The sequence below is a fragment of the Peromyscus leucopus genome, chromosome 8a (assembly GCF_004664715.2).
Source record: "Peromyscus leucopus breed LL Stock chromosome 8a, UCI_PerLeu_2.1, whole genome shotgun sequence".
Lineage (NCBI taxonomy): Eukaryota > Metazoa > Chordata > Mammalia > Rodentia > Cricetidae > Peromyscus > Peromyscus leucopus.
Genome location: NC_051085.1, coordinates 15,221,511 through 15,232,681, shown reverse-complemented (window position 1 = coordinate 15,232,681; position 11,171 = coordinate 15,221,511).

The following is an 11,171-nucleotide window of genomic DNA, read 5'->3' as shown; positions in this document are numbered from 1 at the left end:
TGGAAATATAATTATGATAATTTTGTGGTAGTAAGGATCAAACCAAGAGCTTTCCATGTGCTAGGTAAGTGTTATACCATGGAGTCAGATCCCCACTTCCCTAATACCATTCATATAAATGAAATTGTGCTCACACAAAGCAATTCACACAGTCCAAGAACATAAAAACAGAGGATGCTGCCCAGTCCGTGGTACAGCTTTGGCTGCATTCCTTAAAGGTGAGCATATTACCTATATTTTGCCATAAGTGTCCCACACCTAGGAATGCATCTGACAGAAATAGGAATACACTTGCCAAGAGGCGAGTCAGAACCAACCTTAGTGGTGAGAACAAAGCTAACAGCGAATGGGGAGAAATTGTGATGTCCTGACCCAATGAGACAGGTACACAGCAGCAAGAATGGACTGTTCTCATTGCACAAAACCATGGCCAGCGTTACTTTTAGTTCCCCTACAGAACTAAATGGTGAGTTGTTGAAGACATCACACACTTTGGATGCAGGCCACAGAGAAATCAAGTGTGAACTGAGCTGCAAGCTTCCTGTTCACTAGAATCCATAGTGCTGGAAGCGCCTGTGCAGGTTGCTGGGGAAGAAACTTTATTAATGTAATGATGAAGTGATGGGAACAGGTTACCATTGAATGCCCAGGACTAAATGGGACACCTATACAGCCCCCTTCAAGGCCCAGGGAACATCAGGAAAGAGATGGTGGCAAGATTGTGAAAGCCAGAGGAGAGTGCTTTGAAATGCTGGCTTCTAAACAAGGCATGGCTGTGGCCAGCATGAGCACTCAGTATCTGTGGCTATCTGCATAAGACCCACAGAAGATGGGGCCCTCCAGTATTCCATTGTGGAGGGGTGCAGGAGCTCATGAGACCCCGTGTGGAGCAGCTATAAGTAGTTGATGGCTGCCAGGAAAGGGGAAGTTACTTTGTTCAATGGTATAGTCATTGATAAGTTTTCCTTGATCCAGTAAGTGGCAACTCAGTCTCTCTCTCTCCCTCTCTCTCTCTCTCTCTCTCTCTCTCTCTCTCTCTCTCTCTCTCTCTCTCTCTCTCACACACACACACACACACACACACACACAAATAGGAGAGGGACTAGTTGGGAGGAAGAGGGTTAGCAAGAGGGGGAGGAGCTATGAGAGGGTGATTGGGGTGAATATGATCACAATACATTGCACATACATATATATATAATATATATTATATATTATATATATATATATATATATAAAAATTGCAAAACAGAAAAAATATCCATAGTTCAAAAGAAAGAAGTTGAGCTGGAGAAGCCAGACACTTTAGTATAGTTCAATTTAAATCATGTATAAATAAGCAAAAACTATCTTTTCTTCATAAAGTCAGGTAGTAGTTGCTATGCACTGATAATGACTAGGGGAAATGGAATGTTTTAGGGTTTTGGGGTGATGGCGACTTTTGCTTTCTGACCCCAAGGCTGGCTGCACGAAGTATATTCATTTGTAAAAAGTTATTATGCGATATGCTTACGGTAAGTGTCATTGTTTTTATCTATACTGTTGTTCAGTGCAATGATATATTAGAATGGTGGCCAGCAGAGAAGGCTTCGGACTGAAAAAGATAAAATCAAGTACATGAATGAATTTCAAAGGTATGATTTTCAAGAGTTTGCCAAGGAAGACTAGCATAATTTTTCTCAGTACCATTTGAGATTTAAGAAAATAAAACAATTTGCCTATGTGTTAGGAAGTTCTAGAAAACGTGGCACAAAATAAAACTAGGTAAGCAATTTTATACAAGTGATCATTAAGTATATAGATAATTACATATTAATATTTCTCTAAAATTTATGTTAATATGATGACGATAATACAAATATTTTCTTACTTTGATGTTTTAGTATGTTTTAAAAACCCATATTTTCTTACATTTAGCTTTGGAAGGTAGGATTTGTTGGCCTTTATTTTTTTTCCACATTTAAACTCAGTACCCAAATCTCCACATAACTGTAGCCACTTCCCTGTAAAGAGCTGTTCTCCTTCCAGAACTAAGCAGATTAGAAATTGCAAAACGCTTCTGAGTTTAATTCCCCATAGAGTCGTTAGGAGAGTTGCTTTGGGTTATCCTGGTGACATTTATTAAGATCAGAAAGCCCAGAGATAAGACGATCAGAAATGTTTGTTTTACTTAACTACGCAGACCCTTCCACACCTGCTCAGCCCAGTGACCCAAACTATCTTCTAATTGCCATGTCAAATGTTCAGCAGCTAGGAGGTAAGAATATACATACTACCCTAAGGAAAGTGCATGTATTTTACATTAATTTTCATGCATGGTTTACTGAGTGAATAAAACTGAAAAACACATTTGGTAAATCAGTATATTGAAGTACAGGGACATTTCCATCAAATGTACTATAAATAAAATTAATTAAAATTATTTAAATTAATTTTTAGACATTTAATCTTTAACTTTAATTTTTAAAATCCTACCATCTCTTCTGCTTTGGAAAAATATACTACTTAGGAGGAGAATAAACTTGGTCCCTTCTTGTGTGATTTAAAAATTAAAAACACTTTTCAATTGCTTAGCAATTGAATGACTTACCAACATTTGAATTTCTTTTGAGTTTTAAGAGGAAGAGGGCAAGTTAATTTCTGAACAGGATTTACTAACATATAATGTCCCTTTTTGAAGAACTATACATTTGTCCCTGTGACAAACTCCCTTTATGCACATCCTAGAATTTTTCCAACCATTTTTCTAAAACCAAAACTTGCCTCCTGTGTTAGCTCCAGCAGACATCATTAGAATTGTGTTTATGTGCATGTAGCATGGTGAAATACGTATACACACACATATATTTCTACCCCCTGAGGTTACTCAGCAAACAGGAGCCCACAAGCGTGCGCTCTGTAGTTTACTGGGGCCCCATGAAAAGCCCACTACACTCACTAGGCACAGCTCTGGTTAAACATTGTCCTAGCGTTTGCTCTGCGCCGTCTGTTGTTTTTACGCTGAAGCTCAGCCCAGGTTGGAGGCAGTATTGACTTTGTAATTAAACCATTTTACCTTCAGAATTTGTAATCACTGCATTTAAAACCATCTGTTGTGGTGAGAAGGTAAACTCTTCCCCACCTCAAGGTACAAAGAAAAAAAAAATACAGTGACCTTATTTTTAACTCCAGAGTCCCATTTATAGGGCCCTATTTTCCTAATGGAACCAGGAGGTGAAGGAAGAGGAGAAATAATTCTCCCCAGGAGATGAAGCGGGGGGGGGGGGGGGGCTGTCATAGAATTAAAATTAACTGCAGGTGCTAGTTTCTTGTCACCAGCAGCTCCTGTTCAAAGATACTACCTTCCCTCCCGTGTGTGCTGACTTAGCATTAGTTTATTAAAGAGGGAGTGTGATATTAAAGGCAGGTTTGGATGCTCCTCAGTGTTAGAACCGTTTCTTGCATATGTTCTGTGGCCTCAAGAATCTAACAGGGTGTGTTATCCACAGATACTTGTAATAGTGAGTTAGTGAGTTTTCCAGGAAAGAAGGAAGTATTTCTGGAGGAAAATTCGTGCTTTATGACAAACATTGGCTTGGTATTGATAGTTGGCGGGGCCCTGCCTCGGATCCCAGAAACAAGCATCAAGTGAAAGGTGGGTAAACTCACATCCCCCCACTCCCTGAAGGAGAGAATGAGTGGTCGCATGCCCCTTCAACCTTCAGGAGCTGCAGTAAGGAGACTGGGCCCCGTACCTGCTGCTCCCCTCAGGAGCCACGTAACCTACAAAACCTGAGACTCTGTCATCAATGAAACACTGGAAATGAGAGCACGTGTGTTCTGAGGTTGTTTGATGTCTTCATAAAATAACATCTCGAGGTATCTGGTAGAGTTAGGAAGCAAAATGAGCAATCTAGTTTATTGCAATCAGTGCATCCACCTGAAGACACTTGAGCATTTATCCTTAAGCCCCAATGTGGTTCTTTAACAAAAACTAATTGATATGTGATTGAAATTGATCCTTAAAAAGCAATTTTGTAGTTCTGACATGTATTCTATATGTCTATTTCAGATAGAAAAAAATTAAGAAAGCAATTGCCAATGATGAATGATATGAATGATGATCAGTCTCTCTCTCTCTCTCTCTCTCTCTCTCTCTCTCTCTCTCTCTCTCTCTCTCTCCCTCCCTCCCTCCCTCCCTCCCTCTTCCTTCCCCTCCCTCTATCAAATAATTTGAAGACTTTCAGTAAAGGTCACATCAGATATTCTGCCTACACAGTTCATACAAACCAACAATGGCTGACTGTAGCACGGGTATCAGGGTGAGGAGAGACGAGAGTAGGTAGCGACAGGCCACAAATCCAGTTCTCGGCGGAACCACAAAACTTCAGAAGGCATGCTTTAATCTCAAGGGGCCTAGTTGTAACTCCAGCCGCGGCTTCTTACTGGATAAGTGTGCAGGTTCCTCATTTGTAAAATGGAGAGGACAGTGGATCCAGGCTCCTGGGGCCGCTGAGGGAAGGCATAAAGTGCAGCTCCCAGGTACACGGCAGACGTTCCGTGGGTTTCCACGTCCAGTGCACTACTGATGTGAGCACATGAGCTTCTTGTTCCTATTTTATAAATTCGCGTTTTATGAATTTTAATTATGTCTGTGGAGTGCATGTCTGTGTGTAGGCATGAGCTCATGAGTGCAGGGGCCTGCGGAGGGCAGACTCAGCAGATACCCCAGGGGTGGGAGTCACAGTTTTAGTAAGCCATATTCAAGTGGGCACACACACATATGCAAATTAAAACAAACCTTTTTTTTCTCTTTTTTATTATTAAGAATTTTTTTATTCATTTACATACTAATCACAGATCCCCCTCTTCCCTCCTCCGGCCCCTCTAGCCTCCCTCCTCCCCTCCCCTGGAAACCCACCCCTCATTCCCTCCTACAAGAAGGTAAGGCCTCCTATGGGGAGTCTGCAGAGCCTGGTACATTCAGTTGAGGCAGGTCCAAGCCCCTCCCCTTGCCTCAAGGCTGTGCCAGGTGTCCCACCATAGGTACTGGGCTCCAAAAAGCCAGCTCATGCACCAGGGATGGATCCTGATCCTACTGCCAGGGACCCCTTAAGCAGATCAAGCTACACAACTGTCTTGTTTATGCAGAGGGCCTAGTCCAGTCCCGTGAAGGCTCCACAGCCATTGGTCTAAATTTCATGAGTGCCCACTAGTAAAACAAACCTTTAAAGATGGGCAAAAATTTCATAAAATTTGGTTCTACTTATATTTAAGGGGGAAAATGATGTAATTTTATTTTGATTTGGTAATATGAACTCATAGTTATTATAATAATTCTAAAACTTATTGAAAGTATATAAACCCATAATAGTGCAGGAACATGCTGGAAAATGTATGAATCAAAACCTACGGAACCATGTTAAGAGCCCTAGGAAAGGAAGGGCAAGGACTGGAGACTTGTCAATGCCTGGATTCCTATCGGGCGTAGAATAAAATCTTCTTGTTTACAGAACATAATCAGTTCAGAAAAGCAATTCTTTCTAGAACACTGAATATCACTGGGACTGCTTGTACCTTTAACATCATCTGGTTTACAATCCCCATGAGCTAAGACGGTCCGTAGGGTATACCCATGCTTATGAACCTGCTCCTAGCATCCTATCTAGGTGTCCCTCCAAAAGTGATAGGTCATTGGTGCGTGCGTTCTTGACAAACTGCTTCACAGACCAACTGCTTCTCCTGAGTCTTGAAAGGTGTGGGGTAAAAGTCCCTAAAACAGCTTTGTAGGGGAAACTATGTAGTCAACGCAATTCATCGTGAAAAGATCTTGTTATTCCCTGGGGATTTTTATTTGTTTCTCTAGGTTTTGTGTGAGCCTGTTAAAAATATCCTATCATTAGTCTTTGTCCTGTTCTGATGCTTTTCCCGCTCTTATCAGCCCATTTGAAATGAAGGCGATCAGATCAGGGAGCACGGGAACCCATCAGCTGGGCCGCCGCTGCCCGATTGTTCTCCACAGCCTGTCTTCGTCTTGCCAGGAGCCTTGCTCACAGAGCCTGGCTTTGATCTGACCTGACTCTGTTTGACAAAGCCGGTTGCGGATGCTCTTCGTGGAGACAGCGATTTCAGACAATGCCGTGCTGAAGAGACGCTATCTTCTACCGTGTGTACGTGGACAGCTATCTACTCCAGACACACTCGTTCCTAGGAGTCCTAAAAATGGGGTGACTGTGAAATGGAAGGCATCTACTTACCTGAGTTACAACAGCCCTCTTAAGACAGACCAAATTTAGCAGCAACCACTGAGTGACAGTTGTATACAGTGAAATATGAGAGTCACACTGGAGGGATTATTAGCTCTTGAGGCTGTTGCTGAACTCCGCTGAGCAGCTAAAAAAACAACAACAACAACAAAAAAAAAAACCAAAAAAAAAAAAAAAAAACAAAAAAAAACCCGTGCTCTGTCTTCTGCCAGAACACTTCCAGCTGTTGACAGTGAGCAGGAATAGAATACATGGTTGAAAGTGAAGTTACAGGGATGGGATCTGAGTCCTGAAATCCCATTCTGACTTTTGCTATTTAGGAAGGAGATTCAGATTTCCTGCTGGCCACTGTTGGTAGGAAGAATGCTGTTCTCACAGTGAGCATATTATGTCCAAGATGTGAGTAGTTTAAATTGCCATAATGTGCAAAGTTGTCTTTACACACATTTTATATCTGCAAACATAAAATCCAACGTAAAGCCCCCACCCCCACCCCCGCCCCCACCCCACCCCCGCTTCCTTTTCAAATGTCTATCCTAACTATATAGACTTTCACTGAATACATATACTTAGGATCTGGTTAATTTTGGTGTGTGATGGCTTTTGGTTTGAAAGTTGTTGTTGTTTTTTTTTCCTAATAAAATTTACAACATCTAAAAAAGAAACCACATTTTCAGAATTTGTCAGTGTCATAAAGATGAACTGGGCCACTTTGTCACATCTGAGCTGGTGAACTGACAAGGAAGTCAATCCCTGTCTGAGCAGAAGCATCGAAGAAAATGGCATTACTGTGTAATCACACATTTTCATGTTAAGATTTGAAAGTCTTAGTCTGTAGTCTTTCAAAGTTAATGAATAAAACTTGAGCTCTTACTCAGCTTCATTTTCCGTTAAAAATTGAAAGAAGATAGACTTATCTCGAAGGCTCAAGCAATCGCATTCTCAGTGACATCACTCTAGGGCTTTGTTCAAGCTTCCCATGACCTCTCACCCATCCACCCACTCCTCTTGTCTTCCAGATGTGAGGGCTTCCCACATTCTGAGTTTATTCATTTACCTCCATGGACACATTCTCCAAATATTTTCCTTTTATCCAAATTAATTTTGGTTTGGGACCGTCCATATTGTCCGCTATATTTTGCATTAATATCTAGAAAAGTTATTGTGTACCTGTCTTTTACTGACCGATACCTACCATTTCTAATGCAAAGCGGTCTTTCAAAGGCAAGGCAAGTATTCAGGGTTTGACTCTCTCAGCCCTGACTCAACAGATTAAAACAGAGCAAGCAGGAGACTTTTCAAGAGGGCTCTGATTAGTTCCTGGTTATCAGCAAAGCATCAAGAATCTGTAGGATATGTATCGCAAGCCCAATTTAGTGACATTTTTTAGTATAACCTATAGTATACAGTATTTTAGAATTTTTTCTAATTATAACAGTCATCATTTAATGGATACTGAAAATTATTAAACTCAAAGTCCCCTGTAGTTTCTCACATCATAGAAAGTCACTGTCAATGACCTGAAGTTCAATTACTCCATCTCCTTCATATTTATGCCAAACCGCACATTTTAAAGAAAAAAGCATGCTTTTATACATATTAATTTGTCAGTTGTTCTCGAATACTTACTACTGCTTTTTTGTATCTGTCTCAAATGACACTAAGTTTTAAAACTCATTTGGGGAAGAAAGCCTTTATTTTGTACACTGTTTACTTGCAGAAGTATCTAGGTACATCCTGTGTTCTACCAAAACAGCAACCTCCATATAGAAAGCAAAGATTGTTCAGTGACAATATGATACTCCTTAAACCAATTATTCTCAACTTGTGGGTCATGACATCGTTGGGGCTTGAATGACCCTTTCACAGGAGTCACGTATCAGACATCCTACATAGCATATATTTACACTACAATTCACAACAATAGCAAATTACGGTTATGAAGTAGCAACGAAAATAATTTTATGGTTGGAGGTCATCACATCAGTAACTGTACTAAAGGGTGCAGCATTAGGAAGATTGAAAGCCACTGTCTGAAATGATAATGTACCACTGGGAAGTCTGCAGGGAGGGGGGGAGTGGTCCTTACATGTCTGCGTTCAACAAAGATTCAATATGAAGGCATAGGAAGTAACTGCTCTCAGCATAATCCTTCTTTTCACCCCATGCACTTCTGTTCTTCACACCCAGTCAAACATTCATCATTTCCTATGTATATACGTAATTCTAAGTTTCATATACTTTTATGTTTTAATGTATTTTAAAAAGTCTTTCTATGTATTTTTCTAATTTTAGTAGTTCCAATTCCTTTCACGAGCTCATCATTTCCACTACAGGAAGCATATAAAACTTATTGGGAGCCATTTCTATCTCATCTAAATATCTGTTTTTTTTTTTAAATTAATAATTTGGACACATATGACTTGCTTGGATTTGAGCAGATATGCAAATTCACATGTCTACCTTGCCCTAAATTCCCTGTCTTGCTCGCTTTCGCCTTCCTTTCTCCCACTGTAGTAACCAGGGCATAAGGGCAGCTGGAACATGTGGCCTTCTATTTGATCAAAGGTAATGATCAACCAAGCCCCGAGGAAGATAGGTCAGCTGGCCTAGTTCAGCTGCCTGATAGAATCTTTGTACCTTCTCCCCAGTTGTGAGTCCATCTGTGCCATCGCCAAAAAGGAAAAAAAAAAAAAAAAAAAAAAAAAAAAAACCTCTCCGGAAGTAGAGGGGCTGGCGCACTGGGATCAGAACATTTAAAATGGTTTCAGATACATTATTGGTAGGAGTTGCCACTCTATGATTAAAAATCTGTCCTTTATTCATTTCTGTGACTCCACAGAGCCACAGAATGTTTGCTTCTGCTTGTTTTCTAACTTAAGTTATCTATTATCTTCTTTTCCTACATCATCATTCTGACTCCATGGTTCTCTTTTTCTCTTCTTTGCATTTTAAGTAAAGGGCACGTATCTCAGCTTTGTGCCAAGAAACCCCAAAATGTGCTTACGGAATCTACAGTTTATGTATGTACTAGTCATGGCTTCCAGAATAAATGCTCTTTATTTCTTTATTTTTTTATGAGAATGATGTAGGGGCAAATTTATTCCAGAATGCCTTAGGTGTTTGATGCATTAATCTGTTTCTTGAAGCATGTGAATAAAATGTATAAAGTATGGTGGAGTTTCTATGAATATGTCTTTTGGATACATGCCATTCAGGTGGTAATAATACTTAACGTCTCTCAGATCATGCAGTACAACTTTATTAAGGGCCACTGAGATTTGGGGTCATTCTGATGCTACAAACTCATTTATTCCCCATTTCTGATTCCTTGCATTGTTTCTGGTTCCCAGGACACAGATCTTAGTTGTTTGTATGACAGTCAAGCACCAGATAGGAAATGAGGTCTGTCAGGCAAAGGCTGCTGGCTCTGGAAACTCTGCTCCCCTTCTTCAGATGACAAGCCTTGATGCTTCACAATATGTGCTTTGTGTGTTGACTGATCTATTCATAAAAGAACTTAGAGCTGCTAATGAAAGGTAATGACAGTTGGCAATATGTAAGGCAGAGTGGGTAAAGAATTGTCGCATCAGCCACATGTCAAAGCAGAAAGATGAAAAAGGAAACTAGGGGATGGCAATTGATTTAAAGAAATGTGAACACTTCAGCAACACAGAGATATTAGAAGAAGGGAGCCTAAGGAAGTTACATGTGCTGACAATGCTAGTTTGACATTTATACACATTCATGGAGCCAGAAGGACAAGCGACTAAACCTTCAGCCAATGAAATACACCAGTGGCACATGCCTTTAATCCCAGCATGCAGGAGGCAGAGGAAGGCAAGTCTCTGTAAGTTCAAGGCCAACCTGGTCTACAGAGTGAGTTCCAGGTCAACCAGGGCTACACAGAGAAACCCTGTCTCAAAAAAACAAAAAACAAAACAAAAACAGGACACTTCGACACATTTCTAAACCTGGCTCAATGCTCTAGATATAAGCATCCTCAGGGGTTTCTTTCCATCGCAGCTTTGTCCAATGCACATACTTTGCTCGCAGCTTTGTCCAATGCACATACTTTGCATGAGCAGCGACTTTGCTGCTTGTAAGCATAAGACTTATCTTAATGTCTACAAGCACATGCCAGTGGGTCTCAGAGATGAGCTGGAGATCAGAAACAAAGTGTGTGGGGGTCAACTGTACCTTTTACTGGGTAATAAAAAAAAGTGTAATGTCTGCTAGCAAGTCTGCTCACGGTTACCTGTGGCTGAATCACATCATTCTGCTTCACCAGGAAAAATAGTTTATCTTTATATGTTTTTGGAATCCTTTTTAACTCAGTTCAGACACTCTGAATGATGTGAGATATATCCATTGACTTGGATTTCGTTCCCATCCTCCCTTATGAAGATTTTTGTGGTGTTGTTGCTTTGATAACAGGGCTTGTTTTGGGGATGAGGAACACTAAACTTGGAGGAAGATACGCAATCTGGTTGCACCATTTTATTGCTGATGTACTAATTAAGAGATAATCAATCAAATAAGGAACTGGGTCTGATGTGGACTTTTACCTCCACTCACTAATTTCTTGCACTATTCCAGAACTCATTTGCCAGGATGTGGAGACTTTGAAGAACAAGGTTTATCAACAGACACACGTTGCAAGTCTTGATGAGGTACAAGAAAACATGGTGGGCAGCATGTGCAGAGGACGTCATGGTGCTGCTGATACTGCTCATAATTTAAAAAAAAAAAAAAACACCTTAATGACCACATGTGTGTAATCCAACAATTACAGTTCCCAAGAGTTCTAGAATGAAAGTAAGTTGGTTGGGGCATGCTCCTAAGGCACCGCAAGATCCACCTATTTAAAATGGTTATTCCTCTTTCTGCTCTTCATCAGATATCACTCCAGGAGCACTGCACTTC